The sequence below is a fragment of the Somniosus microcephalus genome, chromosome 13, assembly GCF_052327205.1.
Source record: "Somniosus microcephalus isolate GS21.2 chromosome 13, FLI_Smic_1.0, whole genome shotgun sequence".
Classification (NCBI taxonomy): domain Eukaryota; kingdom Metazoa; phylum Chordata; class Chondrichthyes; order Squaliformes; family Somniosidae; genus Somniosus; species Somniosus microcephalus.
In genome coordinates this window covers 170026036-170047996 of record NC_140999.1, presented here as the reverse complement: position 1 = coordinate 170047996, position 21961 = coordinate 170026036, and the positions used below count along the sequence as shown (strand labels likewise).

At 47.3% G+C, this 21961-nt stretch overlaps 1 protein-coding gene across 2 annotated transcripts in view; it reads right to left on the bottom strand.

The window, feature by feature from the left end:
• Nucleotides 1-21961, bottom strand: part of LOC147108767 (uncharacterized) — a 347177-nt gene that overhangs the window by 290149 nt on the left and 35067 nt on the right. For both annotated transcript variants that reach the window (XM_086005566.1, XM_086005565.1), the window contains exon 4: nucleotides 99-233. The gene's annotated coding sequence lies outside the window, so the exon portion shown is untranslated. The remainder of the gene's footprint in view (nucleotides 1-98; nucleotides 234-21961) is intronic.

Below are 21961 nucleotides of genomic sequence, written 5' to 3'. Positions count from 1 at the left end.
AAGAACAGCTGAAAACTCTATAGCCACCTAGGGATACAAGTCTAGTTGGACTCCAGAATTCTTCCCTTACCTATATAGAGTGTCAGTGGTACTCTCACCTCAGTCGGAAGGTCGTGGGTTCAAGCCCCACTCCAGAACAGTAATCATGCTTCTGTACAATATTCATTTTGTTTTTATCCCATTCATGGCTTTTTCTCTGTGTTCTTTGAGATCAACAGATCCTTCACCCTAAACTGGAAGGCAGTTATGAAAGAATTTAAACTGTTGTTGAGGCATCAGAATGAATTTACCATCAGCTGTAAACAATTTTATTTTATATTTCCACTTATTTCTTCTTTGAGTCTGCAAGAATTTAATCTTCAAAAATGCAGTTGCAGATTAATGTCAAATTACAGGCCTTCTATATGCCGTTTGTTACTTAAACACACAGTTTTCAAAAGTATACATCCCAGAAAATAATTGAGCCACATTTTGCAGTCTGAAAGTAAACATTAAGCCATTTTTAACATTATTAAAATAAACTAAGAAGCTTTTAATTTAAATGTAATTCAGACAGCTGAGTCACAGGCTGTTCCAGTGAGAATAGCCGGCACAGACTGGCATTACAACATTCATACGGCTTTTCTTTAAAACACTAAGTAATTTACCCTCAAAGGCTTTAAAAAAAAAAGTACGCAGCAGCTGAGTCCCTCCCCAAAGAATCTGACCGTATGCCATTCGATTGAGATCCATCCCTGAATCACGTACACTTCAGCCTGAGCTCTACCCTCCTTGTGGTAGCCCGTATAATCATAATATAATGCGCTGAAGCTACCAGCACTGATAACCGAAATGTCGGTTCTGCTTGGCTGTCCCAACAAATTCTAAGTTATTTTTAAACTAGAAACAGAACTGACATGAAAGATTCACATTTAGTAGTAAGAATATTTAAATGATTGAAGGGAATACTATACTGTAATATGTTTGTAAGAAGTATAATTAAGTGATTGTTTAGTTCTTTTTTTGAGAATTAAATTGCAACATGAGAATATGGTACAAAGTCAAGGAATTGGATTTTTATGTACAACATATCCATGGCTGCATTCTAAATAAAAGCAAATAATTACGAGACTGGATCACTGGTTATAGGAATTCTAACCAGAGCTCTGTGTTTCACACTCTGTTTACACTGCTAGGTTTTACTGCAGTGAATCTGAAGTGGGCTGCACTCTGACATAAACTTGGCAATGTAAATACTGTGAATTGCAATTCTGAAATTATGCGTTGTGAATTGTACCTTTTAAGAAAATACAAGTTCAGGTCCAGGTTTCATGTCAGTTTAAATTCAGAGAAACTACAGTACAAAACTTACCTGCTCTAAACTAGAATCATAGAATAGTACAGCATTCACCATTCGACCCATCGAGTCTGCGCCGGCTCTTTCGAAGAGCAATCCAGTTAGTCCCACTCCCCCGCTCTTTCCACATATCCGTGCAATTTGTTCTTCTTCAAGTATTTATCCAATTCCCTTTTGAAGGCTACTATTGACTCTGTATCCACCAGCCTATTAGGCAGTGCATTCCAAATCCTAACCACTTGTTACGTAAAAAAGTTTTTCCTCATGTTGTCCCTGGTTCTTTTGCCAATCACCTTAAATATGTTCCCCCTCGAACCTTCAGCCATTAGAAACAGTTTCTCTTTATTTACTCTACCTAAACCCTTCATGATTTTAAACACCTCTATCAAATCCCCTCTTAGTCTTCTCCGCTCCAAGGAGAACAACCCCAGCTTCTCTAGTCTATCCATGTAACTATTCCCTCATCCCTGGAACCATTCTAGTAAATTTCTTCTGTAGCCTCTCCAAAGCTTTCACGTCCTTCCTAAAGTGTGGTGCCCAGAATTGGACACAATACTCCAGCTGGGGCCGAACTAGTGTTTTCTATAGGTTTAGCATAACTTCCTGGCTTTTGTACTCCGTGCCTCTTTTTATAAAGCCCAGGATCCCATATGCTTTATTAACTGCTTTGTTAACCAGATTAACTACACGTATTGCCAGATAAACTTTATTTTTAGACAAAGACCATCTTATAGTGACAGACACCTCCAGGAGATGTCTGTGTTCTGTCCAGGCAGTTCACTTGCATTGTACATTAATGTTCATGATATCCAGCAGCAAATTCTAAAATGTGTGGGAGTGTTATGTTTCAGGATCTTCTGATCAGTTCTCTACAGAATGAATTTGGAATTTGGTGTAGGCTACCACCGCTTGTCAAACTCTGCCCTCTTTAGTGTCAACAATTAAACACAATATTCCAAATGTGGCATCACTGATGATCTATATAATTTGTTTTAGCAATAATCTAATGTTCTTGAGATTACTTGATTTGCCTTATTGGTAACAGTATCACAATGATGGAATAGTTTCAGTGAACAGCCAATAATCACACCAAAGTCTTTTTCCACCTTTGGTAATGAACATCCCTGATTTACATACTCATACTTGCAGTTTTGTGTTCCAGTGTGCATAATTTTACATTCATCTGCATTGAAATCAATATTTCATTCCTTAGCACTTCCATTTAATTGGTCCAGATCCCTTTGGTGCGATCAATCTCCCCTATACTCATCACTTGACCATGCATCTTCTTGTCAGTGGCAAATTGTTTCATATTGTTTAGGAATACTGTCAACAACAGAGAACCCAGAACAATCCTCAGTGGAGCTCCACTATTCACCATACCACAAATAGAACATTCTTGCTATTTATAATCACCACCTCTTTTCTGTTGCAGAGCCAGTTTCAAGGCAATTAGCTAGCTTGTTATTTATTCCATGGACTGTAATCATCTTTAAAAGCCTTATACATGGAACTTTATTAAATATCTTCTGAGAATCTAAGACAATTATATCCATTGGCTTGTCAGCTTGTTCATGAGTTGCGTTGCTCCTTCAAAGCGCTGTAGTAGATTCTAAATCCATGCTGACTGTTCCATCTGGTCTAGGTGCCCTCTAGACATTGAATTCCTCGAGTTTTTTAATTAACATATGTTTTACTGAACTCAACGTATGTTATAGATGTTCCAGGGCCCCAAACACTCCTTCCAGGTGAAACAGCGATTTACTTGTACTTCTTTCAATTTAGTATGTTGTATTCGCTGCTCACGGTGCGTTCTCGTCTACATTGGGGAGACCAAATGCAGATTGGGTGATCGCTTTGCAAAACACCTCTGTTCAGTCTGCAAGCATGATCCTGAGCTTCCGGTCGCCTGTCATTTTAATTCTCTGCCCCACTCCCTCTCTGACTTCTCTGTTCTTGGCCTCCTACACTGTTCCAATGAAGCTTAACGTAAGCTTGAGGAACAGCATCTCATCTTTCTATGAGGCAATTAACAGCCTTACGGACTCAAAATTGACTTCAACAATTTCAGATCATAACTACTGCCTCCATTTTTTCCAGACAGCAGATGTTTGTAATGATTCTGCTTTTCCCATTTACATCTCTTCTAGACCCACCTTTTGTTTCTTTACTTGTCCCATTACCATCTCCTCTTGCTTTGCACCATCACCCCTTTTGTCATTTAATCTCTCCTGCCTTTCATCCCATCACAGACCTTCCCTTTTGTTTTTTCCTCCCCTCCCCCCCTTTCCCTGCCCCTGTACTTGCTCAAAATTTGTTACATCTCTAACTTTTTCCAGTTCTGATGAAAGGTCATCGATCCGAAACATTAACTTTGTTTCTCTCTCCACAGATGTTGCCTGACCTGCCGAGTATTTCCAGCATTTTCTGCTTTTATTTCTGATTTCCTGCATCCGCAGTATTTTGCTTTTGTATGTTTTCGATTCCTGGGGCAAAATGAATGAATCTGGAATTTGTTCAATTTTCTTTATGTGAAAAATTCTCTGCCATTTTCTGATCTTCTCAGATATACACTAGCCTCAGAAGGATGCTACCACCACTGATGCGCAGGTCTTGGGCACCTGATGGTAATCCCAATGTAAACTTGCTGCCTTTGCAAGATCAGCCACTAGGAAGACCTATTTTTTCAACGGGATCTTCACGTCTATTTTAATAGTCACTTTAGTCATGCTCAACTAACTTTTATACGACTATCATTCCTCACTATTTATTATATTTCGGTCTTAAAATATTTTTACTTGGTTTTTGGGTTACTTTTGACTTCATTTTTCAGGCACTGTCTTCTTGATCTGGCTATGTTTGTTCATTGTCTAAAAGGGAACATGATTCTTTCCACATCCCTTAAATAGATTTTAAAACCTTGTTATTTTCATTCTCCAAATTCCATTTCCCACGACTCTTCTCAAAACTCTAAAGTTTGTTCTTCTAAATCTTGCACGTCCGAATTCTTATTTTTAGTCTTAGCTTTTATTACACTATTAAATCAAACTGTACAATGATTAATAGAACCTATTTATTCCTTCATTTCCAGGTTAGCAGTCCATCAATTCTGGTGGATTGCTAATTATTAAATCTAATATAGCATCTGCTGCAGCATGCTGCTATCAACCAGTCACTGATTACTTCTGTAAAACTGCTTACAGTTTTGCCCTTTTCTTCTGATTGGCCCTGATCTGTCCACTTAACATCTGGGACATTCAAATTTTCCTTGATTATCATTCTACAGTCTCTTGTAATCTCCTGTAAGCTGCTGTTATACCATACCTAGTAATCTGAGACTGGTAGACAAAGATTGCAATGTAAACCCTGCCAAGCAGAGTTATACTCCAGCTTGTGTGTTACTGAGCTCTGTTTCTTGGTCGCTAGATTTTTGAGAGTGCGGGCACACTCTCATAACATGAGAAAGATTGCTTATATTTATGAAGTGATTTAGGCAGCCCCCATACTATTTTAAAAACGATTTTGCATTGGACCTTTGTAGTACAATATCCGGTGTAAACCCACCCACTTGAAGTGATTACACTTGTTGGCGCAAAAGGTGCTACGGAATCAGATTGCTGATCTGCCTTCCCTGTTTTATTGTGGAAACGAGTTCACATTGATTTTGTAGTGATAGTATAATGATAGAGTTATTTCCACAAGCAGCTCTCCATCTGCCTGTTCGCTTTGTTGCCTTATTACTAATGTCTGACAAATTGCTTCTGCTGTCTCCTTTCTGCTGTTCTGTCCACCCGTTCAATACCTTTTTTATAATACTCTAACAATAATACCACTCCTGCACCTAACTTAATAGCTCCATCTCTTGGCCAACTTCCACTTGCAGTCATGTTTCTGTAAAAGCAATAACATCAATATTTTCACCCCGAAATCCAAAGACTCATTCCTAATGCTTGTCCATTAGCATAAAAAACATTGAAGTTTCTCTCATCTTTATCTGATCCTTTATTTTGTTTGTATTTTTGTTATTCCTTGAACAATCATCTTTCTACCCCTTGATCAACCAGTAAAGATTATGGGGGAGAAATTTGGTTGGTAGCACCAGCGATTAGCGCCTAAAGAGGCCAAGTGGGGCGCTAACCAACTAGCGCCCGGGCGCAGCGAACCCTGCGCCTCTTCCCATATTGAGTGGACTTTTAGCGCCGGTGCTAAATCTTAGCACCCGCTCACGGGCACAGGCAGATCATGACGTCATTTCAGTGTGCAACGCCTTTTTGGCGCCCCGGACCGGAAATTCAGTGGCGCCCCCCTCCGTTCCGCCTGGCGCTAATAAGGACAGCTTACCTGGAACGTTCCCCAGTCGCTCTCGGGCTGGGGGGGCGTTCTTTAAAGGGGACTGCACTGGTATAAAAGCGGCAGTCATTCTGGGAGCACAACTTCTTCGAGAGTTTCACAGAGTTGCTGAGCTGCACTCTGAGAGCCATTTCACCAGGGAGCCAGCGCTGGCAGAGGAACTTCAGCCTTCTGACCGTCACCTTGCTGCTGGTGAGCATTTACAATGGGAAAACTTTCTTGTGCGCTATTATTATGGGGGCTGCATTGGAGGGGAACGTCCTGCTGCTGAACCATCTGGAAAGGGCACAGAGACGCAGGGAGAGAGGGGCAGGCATGGCCAGATGGAGGAGAGCCAACAGACGTCGCCACATCAGACCTTATGCTGCCAGGGTTTTCCGATAGCAGTTCTCTTACTTGAACATGTCAGAGGAGCAGTGTCTCAGAAGGCTGCGCTTCAGAATGGAGGTGGTGACTGAGCTGTGCCACCTGCTTCAGCCAGATCTGCAGCCTCAGATAAGGTGCAGGACCTCTCTGTCGGTGGCTGTCAAGATGACTGTTGCCCTGAACTTCTACGCGAGCGGCTCCTTTCAGGCCGCAACTGGGGACATAGCCAACATATCGCAGTTTGCGGTGCATTGCTGCATCCGTCAAGTAACTGATGCCCTGTTTAAAAGGAGGCAGCAGTACATCTCCTTCCCTATGACACTGGACAAGCAGCGGGAGCACGCAGAAGGCTTCGCAGCAATAGCGGACTTCCCCATGGTGCAGGGCGCCATTGACTGCACTCACGTGGCTTTGCGGGCGCCTGTATTGAATCCGGAGGAGTTCCGCAACCGCAAGGGGTTCCATTCCTTGAATGCGCAGCTGGTCTGTGACCACCAACAACTGATCCTCGCAGTCAATGCGCAGTTCCCAGGCAGCAGCCACAAAACCTTCATCCTGCGCCAGACTTCAGTTGCAGACCTTTTCGAAGCCCCGGCTCACCCAGGAGGCTGGCTTCTCGGTGACAAGGGCTATCCTCTGTGCCCATGGCTGATGACCCCGCTCCGTTCGCCCAGCACCCCTGCTGAAGAGCACTACAATGTGAGCCATTAGGCGACGAGGAACATTGTGGAGCACACAATCGGCGTGCTGAAGCAGTGGTTCCACTGTCTGGACCATTCCGGAGGCGCCCTGCAGTACTCACCTGAGCGAGTCTCCCACTTCGTGGTTGTATGTTGCATGCTGCATAACCTCACTATCCTACGCACCCAGCCAATGCCACCAGACATTGAAGCACCAGCAGAGGAGGAGGAGGACCAAGACGGGAGGGAGGCACAAACTGGAAGGGCTGTCCGTCAGAGGCTGATCAGAAGTCGCTTCTAGGCCCCTCTCACGGAATGCTTGGTGCCATTCGAAGAGCAGGAATGGAACCGTTCTGATAACCCAAAGACTATGAAGGGCAATAGAATGTAAATAGCAGACATGGCCATCGTAAATAAAAACATTTGTTTATTTTGCAAAATGTGCTTCCTTCCAACATGACAAAGCAATGGCAACAGAAAGCAAAACTAACACTCTAACACATAAGTGCCTCGCACACCCGGGAGACTATCCAAAACATAACTAACATTCAGACCAGGTGCCTCGCACACCCAGGAGACTATCCAAAACATTACTAACATTCAGACCAGCATCCACGGCCTTGATTTCTACAAATAAGACGTCTCAGCAGCATGTTCTACTCTTTCCCCCTTGATGGTGATCTACTTCTCTTGCGAGATCGGCCCCTTCCCTCCCTGCAACTCCTCCGTAATGGGACCCCAGTGGCTGCATCAAGGCTGGGGGAGGCCTGCTGACTGTCCGAAAGCGCAGATACCCCTGAGGGACGGCCTGGACGGACTCTGGGCTTGGAGGGCCCGGATGCTGACTGCTCCAACTGTGCATGGGTGGAAGCAGTCTGTCCTGCAGGTGGTGGCAGCTGCAGTGGAGACGTGCCAGTGGTAGCATGAGGAATGCTGTCATCCTGAGAGCGGACAGCAGCTCTGTGGTTGGCCGACACACTGGCACTCTGACGGGGCAGCACCGCAGCATACGTACCAATCGGCTGGTCCACAGATTGCTGGCCTGCTGTGGTGCTGCAAGGGCCCCGGGTAATCCTGCCTGATCCAGTGAGGGTGGCAGCAGTCAGTGGTCGCGTGGCCTCAATCTGCGTCTGCATGAGACCAGCGAGTGACTGCGTGGCAGCACTCAGCACTTGCATGGCAGGTGCCAGTGCTTCGGTGAAGCCCTGGACAGTCCTTTCCAGTGCTTCGGTGAAGGCCGGGACAGTCCTTTCCACTGCTTCGGTCAAGCCCTGGACAGTCCTTTCCAGTGCTGCCCCGAAGCCGTGGACAGTCCTTTCCAGTGATGCCCCGACGTCCTGGACAGTCCTTTCCAGTGCTGCCCCGAAGTCCTGCGCACTCCTTGCCTGTGCTGCCCCGAAGTCCTGCGCACTCCTTGCCTGTGCTGCGCCGAAGTCTTGGACACTCCTTGCCAGCGTCTCGATGGATTCAGGCATCCTTGCCACTGCAGCCATGAGCTCAGTGTGCCTGAGCCAAACCTGGGCGCTCATTTCTGCGAGGGCATGCACCTCTTCTGCGCTCTGTGCAGCAGTACTCGCGGCCTGACTCGCCCTCCGGGGAGACGGCCCCCGAGCTTCCCTACTCGCCTTGCGTTGCTGCAGCCTGCTGGGTCCTGGAGCTGGTTCCTCCTCAGAGCCTTCCCCCCCGCTCCCCTCCAGGGAAGTAATATCCCCAGTCTGCAGTTGGGCTGGCTCGCCTGAGGATGGTATGGATGGTCCGGCTTCCTCCTGCTCGTCGCCTCCGGAGTCAGTGGCAGTGGCAGCTTGAGCGCCCAGCTCCCGAGTTGGTGATGCAGCATCTGAAAGCAGGGAGGTTGAAGAGTGGCTTTAGCAAAAGGACAGGGTGGCAGCAAGGGATGCATGAGTGCTGCAATGCTCTGACTTGGGTCCAGAGTGAAAAAGCATGCTGGTGGGGGGAACAAGTGGAAGGAGAGAGTTCAAAAAGGTGATGACCTTACCATTGCTGTGCACAATGGGGTCGGCAGCTCCAGTGGTGACAGGACCAATCATCCGACTTCCAACAATCTGGTGGACTCGTTCCTCCAGGTCCGTGAGTGTCTGCAGGTGAGGCCGACCTCCTCCGGTACGAAGCTGCTCCCTCCAGTTCCTGGCCAGCTTGGCCTGCAGGAGAAAGGACGGGAAGTGATGATACATTATGCCCTGAGCTGACATCACATGCCCCCCATGGTAGACTAGCCCTTACATTATGCCCTGAGCTGACATCACATGCCCTCCATGGTAGAATAGCCCTTACATTATGCCCTGAGCTGACATCACATGCCCCCCATGGTAGAATAGCCCTTACATTATGCCCTACGCTGAATGTGCGTGTGTGTTTCCAGAAAGGGCCATGTGTGCTGGCTGGCAGATGGCCATTGGGGCTTCGCGCACCCTCTGGCCATAAAGTCAGGTGCAGATGGAGGGATGAAGATGATTGGGAAAAAGGCACTCACCCTAACGACCCGAGTGAGGTCGTTGAACTTCTTCCTGCATTGCACAGGAGTCCTGGGCACGATGCTGCTGGAGGCGACTCTTTGACAAACTTCCCTCCAAGCTCTGCGGTACTCGCTCTGATGAGGCCTCCTGCCATTGTCGGGGTACAGCAGAGCTCGCCGGCGCTCCACTGCGCCAACCAAAGCATCCAATGCCCCATCGGTAAAGCGCTCCGCTCTCTGCCTCACCCTCTCCATCTGTTGAAAGTCTGGAACGCCACAGAAAGCACAGCGCCGATTTTGAGGCCTACAAGGCGCAGAGTGTGGCAGCTGATCCTAATTGACCCACCCCTTTAAGAGCTGGCCGGCGCCAGCATGTCTCGGGGAAATCGATTATTGACAGCACCTGCGCTGCGCCCGGCCGCCAAGAAATTGAGTAGCGCCGCCGGGTTAGCGCCTTAAGAGTCCCGTGCAGCGCCTGATTTTACGCCGCAATCACCTTGAGGGGCGCAGCAACCCAATATCGCTCGAGGTGGCGATAAGTTGCGCCTGGCGATAAAATTTGCGCAGCGCCAATTCCAGCGCCCCAAACGGGGCTATACCGAATTTCTCCCCCTGTATTATTAGGGCCATCCCCTTCAACTCTGTTTTTTTGTTTATGCCTGTACTTGAGCTCCCCATACTGTTGATATCGACTGTTCTTCTTGCATAAATTCATTCCACCCCAGAAAGTTCCACATGAAGTTTATTTCCCCCATAGAGACAATTTTAATAGCTACTCAATTATTCTGCTGGCTGGCTGTAGGATTTTAGAAGCCTTCAGTTATAGAGGCCCCTAGCCCTAGCTTATGCCCCTTTCCATTCCACCACTCTATTTTTACCTCACCCAAGACACAACACCAACATATTAAACTTAAAAATGAATCATTTTTATATAAATAAAAGTTTAAAATACATCACCTTTATCTTTAATTTGATCAGTAATTCAGAGGTGCTTTTTATTCTTTCCATACATGGCCTTAAATAAGTCTTTTTAAAATTAATTCTCGGGATGTGGACATCGCTGGTAAGGCCAGCATTTATTGCCTTCATCCCTAGTTGTCATGAGAAGGTGGTGGTGGGCTTTCTTCTTGAACCTATAGCAGTTTGATACAACTGAATGGCTTGCTATTCAGCGTTAACCACATTGATGCAGGACTGGAGTCACATATAGGCCAGACAGGGTAAGGGCGGCAGTTTTTTTTCCCTGAAGGACATTTGTGAACCAGTTGAGTTTTTACGACAGTCTGGTCACTTTTACTGATACCAGCTATTTATTTCCTTTTTTTTTTATAGACTGAATTTAAATTCTCAAACTACCATGGTGGGATTTGAACTCTCTGGATTATTAGTCCAGGCCTCTGGATTACTAACTCAGTAACATAACCACTACATCACCGTACCTATATATCTTACTACAGGAAACTTTCGGTTAACCGGCCCCTAAATAACCGGAACGCTCTATCCACCGGCAAAATTCAGGAGTCGGTTCAGGTAACTTTTTTTACTTTGAGTTACTTTTTTTTACTCCATGTGTTGCTGTGCAAGGGTGTAGCTGAAGCTGTTGCTAAGCTACAGAGATGCTTGCAACTTGTGCCGATTGTTTTGAAGCTGTTACAGGGTTTGTTGCTTTATACGGAGCTCTGAGCTCCGTATCTTTTACTATAGCGTTCGGTTATCCGGAATTGTTGATGAACCGGCACCACGTCGGTCCCGTCCATGCCGGATACCAGAAAGTTTCCTGTATAAATCAAATGTCTGAAAATACGTATTTTGGATTTACCTCATAATTAGAGCCATTAAATTATGCATATATTTATATATTTTTTTTTATATGCGAGGTGGTTTTTGGAAAGACAGAAGTTTGGAGGTAGGAATTATTAATAATACTTATAATAAATGATCAGCACTTGCCACAAATCTATCTTGTGCTGTGTTTTATTTATTTTTACATTTGGACTGGAGCGGAGTTGATCTCCTATGGCATTGCTCATGGGAAGTGGATTATAAGTAGGCCCAACCTCAGAGCTTGAGAGAAAAGCAGAGGAGGCACAATCCGAGGTGTGGGAAGCAGGGCAGAGAAGGGCCCAACTTGAGGTCTGGTGTGCAGAGCAGAAATGGGTTTAAGCCCAGAGATTGGAGCAGAACTGGAAGTAGGCCCAATTGGCGAAGCAGAAACACTGGGGCAGATTTTAAACTTGGAGTGGGTTTCCAGCCTCCTACTAACTGCAAAAGTTACCTCCTGCAATCTTAGCTTCCAGCTACAGGCCAAGGGCTGTGTCTCGCAGAACTCTGTTCAAAATCTGCCGGCCCCCTGTGTTCCTTTGTCATTTTTCTCTGTCAATTCTGGCCCCAGTAAGCAGAGGGATGGATCCCATGCAGGATGTGCCAGCAAGCCTGTCAGCCAAAGGACGACGACTCCTTCCAGGAGCATATCTAGAACTGTCCTCATCACAATGGATGTGAATATTTGTTTCGCTACCTGAGACGTGAAACATGAATTGCTTAACACTCTGACTACTGAAGCTGGGATGAGACAATAGATGCTTTTTGTTTCAGTTGAAATAGGCTGTGAGTTGTGACGTCCTCCAATGTCGGCAATGCCTTTATAAAAATATACTGTGCAAATTCACTTTGCTTTAAAACACAACGCTTAAACATAACTCAATCCTAAAATCCTTTCTGTGAAAAATCAAATGATTAAAAATCATCGACACTTCTGCCCATGCTCTCTAAACATTAAAAATATACCAGCCAGGTGCAGAACTCTGTGCATCTAAGCATGTATACACAGAACTTTTTTTTATTTATTCATTCACGGGATGTGGGTGTCGCTGGCAATGCCAGCATTTATTGCCCATCCCTAATTGCCCTCGAAAAAGTGGTGGTGAGCCTCCTTCTTGAACAGCTGCAGTCCGTGTGGTGAAGGTACTCCCACAGCGCTGTTAGGTAGGAAGTTCCAGGATTTTGACCCAGCGATGATGAAGGATGACAATATATTTCCAAGTCAGGATGGTGTGTGACTTGGAGGGGAACCTTGAGGTGGTGATGGTCCCACGCACCTGCTGCCCTTATCCTTCTAGGTGGATGAGGTCGCGGGTTTAGGAGGTGCTTTCGAAGAAGCCTTGGCGAGTTCCTGCCGTACATCTTGTAGATGGTACACACTGCAGCCACGTTGCGCCAGTGATGGAGGGAGTGAATGTTTAAGGTCATGGATGGGGTGCCGATCAAGCGGGCTGCTTTGTCCTGGATGGTGTCGAGCTTCTTGAGTGTTGTTGGAGCTGCACTCATTCAGGCAAGTGGGGAGTTTTCCATCACACTCCTGACTTGTGCCTTGTAGATGGCGGAAAGGCTTTGGGGAGTCAGGAGGTGAGACACTTGCCGCAGAATACCTAGCCTCTGACCTGCTCTTGTAGCCACAGTATTTATATGGCTGGTCCAGTAAATTTTCTGGTCAATGGTGACCCCCAGGATGTTGATGGTGGGGGATTCGGTAATGGTAATGCCATTGAATGTCAAGGGGGATGGTTAGACTCTTTTTGGAGATAGTCACTGCCTGGCACTTACGTGGCATGAATGTTACTTGCCACTTTTCAGCCCAAGCCTGTATGTTGTCCACTGGCATCTGTGATGGTGGGGGCCTCAGGAGAAGGCCGAGATAGGTCATCCACTCGGCACTTCTGGGTGAGGATGGTTACAAGTGCTTCAGCCTTGTCTTTTGCACTCACATGCTGCGCTCCGCCATCTTTGAGGATGGGGACATACACGGAGCATCTTACTTCCGTTATTTGTTTAATTGTCCACCACCATTCACAACTGGATGTGGCAGGAATGCAGAGCTTTGATCTGATCCATTGGTTGTGGGATCGCTTAACTTTGTGTATAGCATGCTGCTTCTGCTGTTTAGCATGCATGTAGTCCTGTGTTGTCGCTTCACCAGGTTGTCACCTCATTTTTAGGTACACTTGGTGCAGCTCCTGGCATGCCCTTCTACACTCTTCATTGCACCAGGATTGGTCGCCTGGTTTAATGGTAAAGGTAGAGTGATGGATACGCCGGGCCATGTGGTTACAGATTGTGGTAGAATACAAATCTGCTGCTGATGATGACCCACAGCATCTCATGGATGCCCAGTTTTGAGCTGCTAGATCTGTTCTGAATCTATTGCATTTAGCACAGTGGAGGGTGTCCTCAGTGTGAAGACGGGACTTTGTCTCCATGCCTATCAATACTATCATGGACAGACGCATCTGTGACAGCTAGATTAGTGAGGACGAGGTCAAGTAGGTTTTTCCCTCGTGTTGGTTCTCTCACCACCTGCCGCAGGCCCAGTCTGCAAGCCATGTCCTTCAGGACTCGGCCAGCTCCGTCAGCAGTGGTGCGACCGAGCCACTCATGGTGATGGACATTGAAGTCTCCCACCCAGAGTACATTCTGAGCCCTTGGTGCTCAACATGGAGGAGTACTGATTCATCAGCTGAGGGAGGGCAGTAGGTGGTAATCAGTAGGAGGTTTCCTTGCCCATGTTTGACCTGATGCCATGAGACATCATGGGGTTCGGAGTCAATGTTGAGCACTCCCAGGGCCGCTCCCTCCCAATTGTGTACCACTGTGCCACTACCTCTAGTGGGTCTGTCCTGGCGGTGGGACAGAACATGCCCATGGATGGTGATGGAGGAGTCTGGGAGATCTGTCTCGATGGCTCTGCAATCTGCACCCTACCAGCCACAGACTTAGTGCAATATAGCCAGAGTCTAGAATTCACAACTGTTCCAATTGCTGGTTCTTTCTGCTCCTGGCCATTCACATGCTTTCCTATTCCTTTGACTGCTATTCCTTCTACTATCTCTTGTAAAGCAGCAATTAATGCAATCACCATGAATTTTCGTGGATTTCTCCTCATCTCCCATCATAATTTTGATAGAAACATAGAAACATAGAAGATAGGAGCAGGAGTAGGCCATTCGGCCCCTCGAGCCTGCTCCGCCATTCAATGCGATCATGGCTGATCATCCAAATTCAGTACCCGGTCCCTGCTTTCTCCCCATATCCCTTGATCCCTTTAGCCTTAAGAAATATATCCAACTCCTTCTTGAATATTAGCGGATATCCTGGAGCAAGTGGATGTTTATAGCTGTATATTGTTTCTCGGGGGGGCTCTACCGATATCCCAAAAAGAGAATCCCCTTGAAAATTCCAAGAAAATGCATGTTTGAAATTAACAGTGAGCAATTTTGCACAAATTTGTTAATTTCTGCTTAACAAGCCCTTAAAGACAAAAGAAAAAAACATTAACACTAGGCTGAGTGTGGTAACATATTATACCTGTTTACTCCCATAAGGAGCATTAGCAAGGATTAGCGCTTTGTTAACATATACGCATAAAATTGCTGCACCTTACCATACACTTGGCACTTTTGCTCATTCTAATTCACAGAGGAGTTTTACTGCCTGAATGTATATTTGTAAGAAACTGATTTCTATAGTTTGAGGCATAATTATTGCTTAACTCATTATGAAGTATGACTGACGTGTCATTGTGTAGATTTTTTGCTGTTGCTATATAGGCCAATTTGTGTCAATACACCAAAAGAATACAAAGTTTAAATCCATCCTCGCATTCATTTTCATATAGCTCAAGCTGTGGCGACTAATTGATCTTCATGTTCTGATTGAGGAATTATTCACCAATGAGGCAGCACTACTTAGAACAGTCCTTGCCAAAGCTCCCATTCCAATGAAATTCAAACAGGACAACCTGTTGAGTAAGCAATCCTAGTTCAAACCCTGGCCCTTCTGGGTTAGAAGTTGACATCCTTCTTTAACATTTGGAAAGAGTGAGTTCCAAGATAGCAACACATCAAGTGGTTTGGCTGATGTCATAAATCATGAGAGAGCCACAAGTCACAATATCACCTGAACCATACAGGATATTACTGCCTCGAAATTCATTCCTATAGCCTAGACATTACTATTGGTGCCACTCCTCTTAATTCAGAGTTGCGTAATTCAAATGATCTGATAATTTAAATTTTTAGCACTAAATTCCTACTTTGCTGTGTTGTTTATGTTACTTTATTCAAATTATTGGATAATTCAATATTTCTTAAGTGCAAGAAAAGACTTAGGATTATCAGGAGTACACTGTATTTGCAATTATTACTGGTGATTTAGCAAATGCTTGATATATTCCCAGGGCATTATTCTGTCTACTCTTTTAGTGCAGGTGTTAACCTGCTTACTTTAAAAATAACAGCTGGGTTAATGCCTCCACTTGGATGGCGGGCAAAGGAATGTCATGTGAGCTTGTTAAAAAAAAAAATGCAAGTTAAATAAATTAGTTCTATTTTCTGACCTTCAGTAGGGCCCATAGAATGCCAGCCTCCAGCCTAACAATGTGTGTGAAATTGGTCTACACCTGTTTCTGGGTCCAGGCTCAGCACTGCCTGAACCAAGAGGCCCGAAGAGGAATAGAAATGAGTCCTCAGGCCTCATCTACATACCTTGCCACACCTCCACAGACAGCCCGTCTGACAGGAAAAAAGTGTTTTGGTAAGCTCTGTGAGGGGGGCTAGAGCAGACTACGGGTTCGGGGGGAGGGAGTGGCGCGGGGTGTAGGGTGGGGTGATCGTGATGCCTGTGGAGTCAGGGGAGCATTCCTGCTCCTCTTGGTGCCACAGGAAAGGATTTTTTTTTTTAATTCACTATGTGGCGGAGCCACCAAAGGACTCAGATCGTTTGTATATAATTCCTTTAACAACATGTTAGCTACAGTCTGAGTCTGTATCTTTATTTATGCTGTTTAACTGTATAGAGTGTGGTTGCTTTAACAGCGCGGCTAAAACGTGATGACGTCACACCGTTCATCACGTGATCCCCCACTGTCGGGAAAACGTGATGACGTCATGACGTCAGCCCGGGACTGCAGGGGCAGTCCTTGTGGAGCCTCGAGAGAGAGCAGACCTACATTTGATGTTATCCTGCAGTTTCTTGTTAAAGCCTGTTTGTTTCATTAAAGTTTGTTTTGTTTGATCGCCTGAGTAGAACTCAGTCTTTTAGTTAGGAACCCACGTTCCTACATTGGTGACCCCGACTTTCGTGAACAGTTTTCGCGGAAGATCTTCAGCATGGACACGAACGCAGTGACTCTGAAACTGCCACAGTTCTGGGAGCAACAACCAGCCGCGTGGTTTATCCAGGCTGAAGCCCAGTTCGCCATCAGGAACATCGTCGCGGATCAGACCCATTATTACTACGTGGTCTCCGCCCTCGATAGCGCCACTGGATTGCTACAGGTCTTCGGGCTCTCGAAGTCAGAACGCGTTCGCCGGCTCCTCGCTATGCCCGGCCTCGGGGACTCCAAACCGTCCAAGCTCATGAGCCAAATGCTCACGCTCGAGTGTCGAACCGGAATGCTTCCTCTTCCGGGAGCTATTCCTCTGCCAACTGCCGGAGCAGGTGCAGGCTGCCCTAGCCAGATCCGAGATTACAGACTGCGCCGAGCTTGCTGCCGAAGCAGATGAGATTTTCACAGTAACCCAGCAGTGCTGCGCGGCCACAAGGCGCCCATCCCCCACAGACGCGGCTCTAGCTCCTCTTGCAGCGGGCTGGTGCTCCTACCACGCCCGTTTTGGCGCGAAAGCTCGACGCTGCTGCTCTCCCTGCAGTTTTTCGCCCAAAAAAACCACAAAGCTCCTGCAGCGTTCCTGGCGAAGGAGGACCGGGTCTAACAGGCGCTCCGTGGCTGCGATGGCCATCGGATCTACGGGGAAACTTCTTTACATCACCGATTCCCTATTGGGTCGACATTTCCTTTGTGACACCGGGGCGCAGTTTAGCATCCAACCTGCGTCGAATCTCGATATGCAAGCTGGGAACCACGGTTTTTCCCTCGTGGCGGCTAATGGCGCAGCCATTCGAACTTTCCAAAAGCGCGGGCCCAAGTCTGTTTCGGCGGTCAGCGCTTCCGTTGGGAATTCGTCACGGCCACAGTCTCGCAGGCCATCCTAGGGGCGGGTTTTCTGTGTGCCAACGGCCTCCTCGTCGATGTCCTGCACCGCCGGTTGATCAACGCGGACACCTTCCACTCGATTCCGTGCCACCACGCTACCACCGTGGTGCGCTCCATCGCCTGCGCTTTCCCTTCTCCGGATGACTTCACTCGGCTCCTCGGAGAGTTCCCGGAGCTGACAAGGCCAACTTTCTCCTCCTCGGCTACGAAGCATGGTGTTGAACATCATATCACCAATACTGGCTCCCCGGTTTATGCACGGGCTAGAAGGCTCGAACCCGGCAAGCTCGCGGCTGCGAAAGCGGAGTTCGACACGATGGAGCGGCTGGGGATTATTCGCCGGTCGAATCGTCCCTGGTCTTTGCCTCTCCACATTGTTCCAAAACCGGGCGGCGGCTGGCGGCCATGCGGTGACTACCGACGCCTGAACGACGCCACTGCTCCTGATCGGTACCCGATCCCGCATATTCAGGATTTCTCGGCCCATTTGGCGGGAAATTCTATCTTTTCTAAAGTCGACCTCGTCCGGGGGTATCAGCAGGTTCCCGTGCACCCGCAAGATGTCCTGAAAACCGCAGTCATCACCCCTTTCGGCCTTTTTGAGTTCCTGCAGATGCCGTTTGGCTTGAAGAACATGGCACAGGCTTTCCAGCGCTTAATGGACTCCGTGCTCCGAGACCTAAACTTCATCTTCGTCTACCTTGACGACATTCTCATCGCCAGCGCTAGCAAGGAAGAGCACATCTGCCATTTGCGTACCCTCTTTGCATGCCTTAGCCAGCACGGTTTGATCATCAACCCGGCCAAGTGCCAGTTCGGCCTGCAGCGGATCGATTTCTTGGGACACCGCATAACATCAGACGGCGCCATCCCCTTACTGATGAAGGTGGAAGCTGTTACCTCTTTCCCGCGCCCGCCAACCGTCAAGGCCCTGCAAGAGTTCCTGGGGGTGGTCAATTTCTATCACCGATTCGTCCCTAAGGTGGCTCAGCTAATGCAGCCTTTGTACGGGGCCCTCAAGGGCAAGTCCGGTAAGGATCTAATCAGCTGGACGGCCGAGATGGACCAGGCGTTCGTCAACACCAAGAGCGCTTTGGCCAACGCAACCATGCTGGTGCACCCACTTCCAGGTGCCACCATTGCCCTTACCACAGACGCAGTGCAGGAGCAGTGGGTGAACGGCACGTGGCAACCGCTGGCGTTTTTCAGCCGTCAACTACGGAAAAATGAAAGAAAATACAGCACCTTCGACCGAGTGTTACTGACCCTTTTCCTAGCCATTCGCCATTTCCGGTTCTTATTAGAAGGACGTCCCTTCACGGCTTTTGTCGACCACAAGCCTCTAACATTCGCTATGGCCAAGACCGCCGAACCATGGTCCGCTCGTCAACGTCACCTGACGTTTATTTCTGAATTTACCACGGATGTTCAACATGTGTCTGGTAAAGACAACCTGGTGGCAGATTGCCTCTCCTGCGCGACGGTCCATGCGGTTTACCTGGGGATTGACTACGCCCTCATGGCTGCGGATCAGGCCTCGGACCCAGAGGTCCAAATCATACAGAACCGTCCCCTCTAGTTTCCAAGTGACCAACGTCAGTTTCCAGGCCGCAGGCACCACGCTCCTTTGCGACGTCTCCATGGGCGTTCCCCGACCTATCGTGCCAGTCGCATGGCGCCGGAAGGTGTTTGACGCCATACACGGGTTGTCGCACCCTGGTATGAAGGCTTCACAACGGCTAATGTCGGCGAAGTTCGTCTGGAAGGGTATGCACCCCGATGTCCATGACTGGGCCAACACCTGCGTGGTCTGCCAGAAGGCCAAGGTCCAGCGTCATGCAAAAGCTCCAGTGGCTACGTTCGCTGTCCCGGAGCGTCGTTTTGACCACGTGCATGTGGACCTTGTGGGGTCACTTCCACCTTCTCATGGTTATACGCATCTCCTCACCATGGTGGACCGCACCACTAGGTGGCCAGAGGCAATTCCTTTGGTTTCCACCACTTCGGCAGACATCGCTAGAGCTTTCATCTCCTGTTGGGTTGCTCGTTTTGGGGTACCGGCGGACATCTCTTCCGATCATGGGCCACAATTTTCCTCGGCGCTCTGGAACGCTGTAGCTCAGGGGCTTGGCACCAAACTTCATCACACCACCGCCTATCATCCACAGGCGAATGGCCTTTGCGAGCGATTCCACAGGTCGTTTAAAGCCGCCCTACGGGCCAGTCTTCGAGGTGCGGGATGGGTGGACAGACTCCCATGGGTCCTTTTTGGTCTTCGTACGGCGCCCAAAGAAGACCTGCAATCGTCCTCGGCCAAACTCGTTTATGGCCAGCCGCTCCGAGTACCAGGGGATTTCCTCCCTTCTCTCACAGAGCCATGGTCCGCCTCCCAGCAACTCGTCAGCCACCAGGAAGCGGCCAGATGCTTCGCTCCAGTGCCTACATCAAATCACAGCTTACAGAGCTCCCACGTGCCAGCGGAGCTGAAGAACGCCAAGTACGTATTTATCCGCCATGACGCTCACCGGGATCCGCTCAAGCCCCCTTACACTGGGCCTTTCCGCGTCATCGAATCAGGAGACAAATCCTTTTCGGTCGACATCGGAGGAAAGCCGGATCACATTTCGGTGGACCAGTTGAAGCCGGCTCACCTGGACCTGGACCGCCCAGTCGTCGTCGCTCAACCGCCGAAACGTGGCCGACTGCCCGCAGCCGCCGTGCCAGATCAACCACAGCCGCCCGCCAGCTCGACCACACTCGCCGCGCCAGCTCAACCACAACCGCCCGCCAGCTCGACCACCGTCCATCAGCTTCCTCTGCAGGGTTACCGAAGTCGCTCGGACAGACTTGTCAGGCCTCCTCGATGTCTCACTTTTGCTGTTAAAGACAATTCTGGGGGGCGCATGTGGCGGAGCCACCAAAGGACTCAGATCATTTGTATATAATTCCTTTAACAACATGTTAGCTACAGTCTGAGTCTCTATCTTTATTTATGCTGTTTAACTGTACAGAGTGTGGTTGCTTTAACAGCGCGGCTAAAGTGTGATGACGTCACGCCGTTCATCACGTGATCCCCCACTGGCGGGAAAACGTGATGACGTCAGCCCGGGACTGCAGGGGCAGTCGTTGTGGAGCCTCCAGAGAGAACAGACCTACATTTGATGTTATCCTGCAGTTTCTTGTTAAAGCCTGTTTGTTTCATTAAAGTTCGTTTTGTTTGATCGCCTGAGTAGAACTCAGTCTTTTAGTTAGGACCCCACGTTCCTAGAACTACTTACTTTTCTTTGGCAAGCTGTAGGGGCCGCTGAAGAATCCTGAGCGAGGCATGCCCTGCTTATCGATAACTAATTTTGCAAAGGGTTCCATCAACAGGCGTTAGGCCCCTAATTAACATATTCAAGGTGCTTTAAGCCTGTTTTAGGCATCTGCCCGGGATGCCTAAAAAATGGGCCTCGCGAATTTAGCAGTGGGATCAACGTCTGCACAGATTGGGTGTGGGCCGTCCTACTGCTAAATTGCTATGCTTTGCGCCTTTTAAAATATATATGGATTTATCAAGTTGAATTTCATGCTGAAGAACGAGAACAGTTTCAAATTCAGCAAATAATTTTGCATGTTTTTGAACATCAGAATTTCAAATGTGCAAAATAATTGTGAAATCTGACATAATAGAAGTATTGACTTTAATTAAAAACCTCGTCTGGTCTCCCTGCCTCAAGAGAGGCTGCTTGTGCATTAGAACAAACACTGTCTACATTCATATGGAGGACACAGTTTTGGTTATTTATATTTATGTATGAATTTTTCAAATGTTATTTACTGAGCACAAACTGAAAACTATAAAAGGATCGCTGAGATTAATCAGACAATCCTGCAGTATCTACCCCTGCCTCTCTCTCCCTCCCTTTCTCTTTTATCCATTATCTCTCTCCGTACTGTTGCAAACGTACGTACACCTCTGTTGCAGAGAAAAAGAGGAGAGATGGCCATCAGAAGGTAACAAATGTTAAGTAACCTTCATCATGGCATATTCCTCCACAGTAAACGCATAGAAATACCTAAAGCTCAGCTGAATTAGATCATGTATACTCCATTTCAAGTTCATAGAATCAAAGCACAGAAGGAGACATTCAGCCCACCATGCCTGTGCCAGCTCTTTGAAAGAGCTATTCAATTAGTCCCACTCCCCTGTTGTCACACGTACGTACTATATGCATGTATATACACATGTGCAGGCCGACATAAGCATGTTTGGCTTATTTTGACGTGTATTTAAAGTTCTGCTTGGTTTACAAGTCTTGCACCATCACTGTTAATAATTAATCACGATATGTTTTATGCTTGAAAAGCTTTAGCCATTGGTTGACAACAATAAAAATAACAAATGGAAAACATCTGTATTACTGATATCAGCCTTTGTAAGATATTATGAAAAATTCAAAACACATGTCAACCCTTCAGTCCTGAGCAGAGCTCCACCTCCACCAGATTTAGCTGCCACATGAAAATAACAGACACATTCATTATCAGTGACGGGTTTATTTTGGATTTGCTTGCTTCACACAAGTTTCCACGCTCCAGGACCTTTTCAACTTTATTTATATACTGCTTTTGAACCAAATATATCCTTCTAGTGTTGAGATTCTTTCCTGCCATTCTGTTTAAAGGCTTCTCTACTGCTTTCTTATCTGGCCTTAGACCCCCGGTTA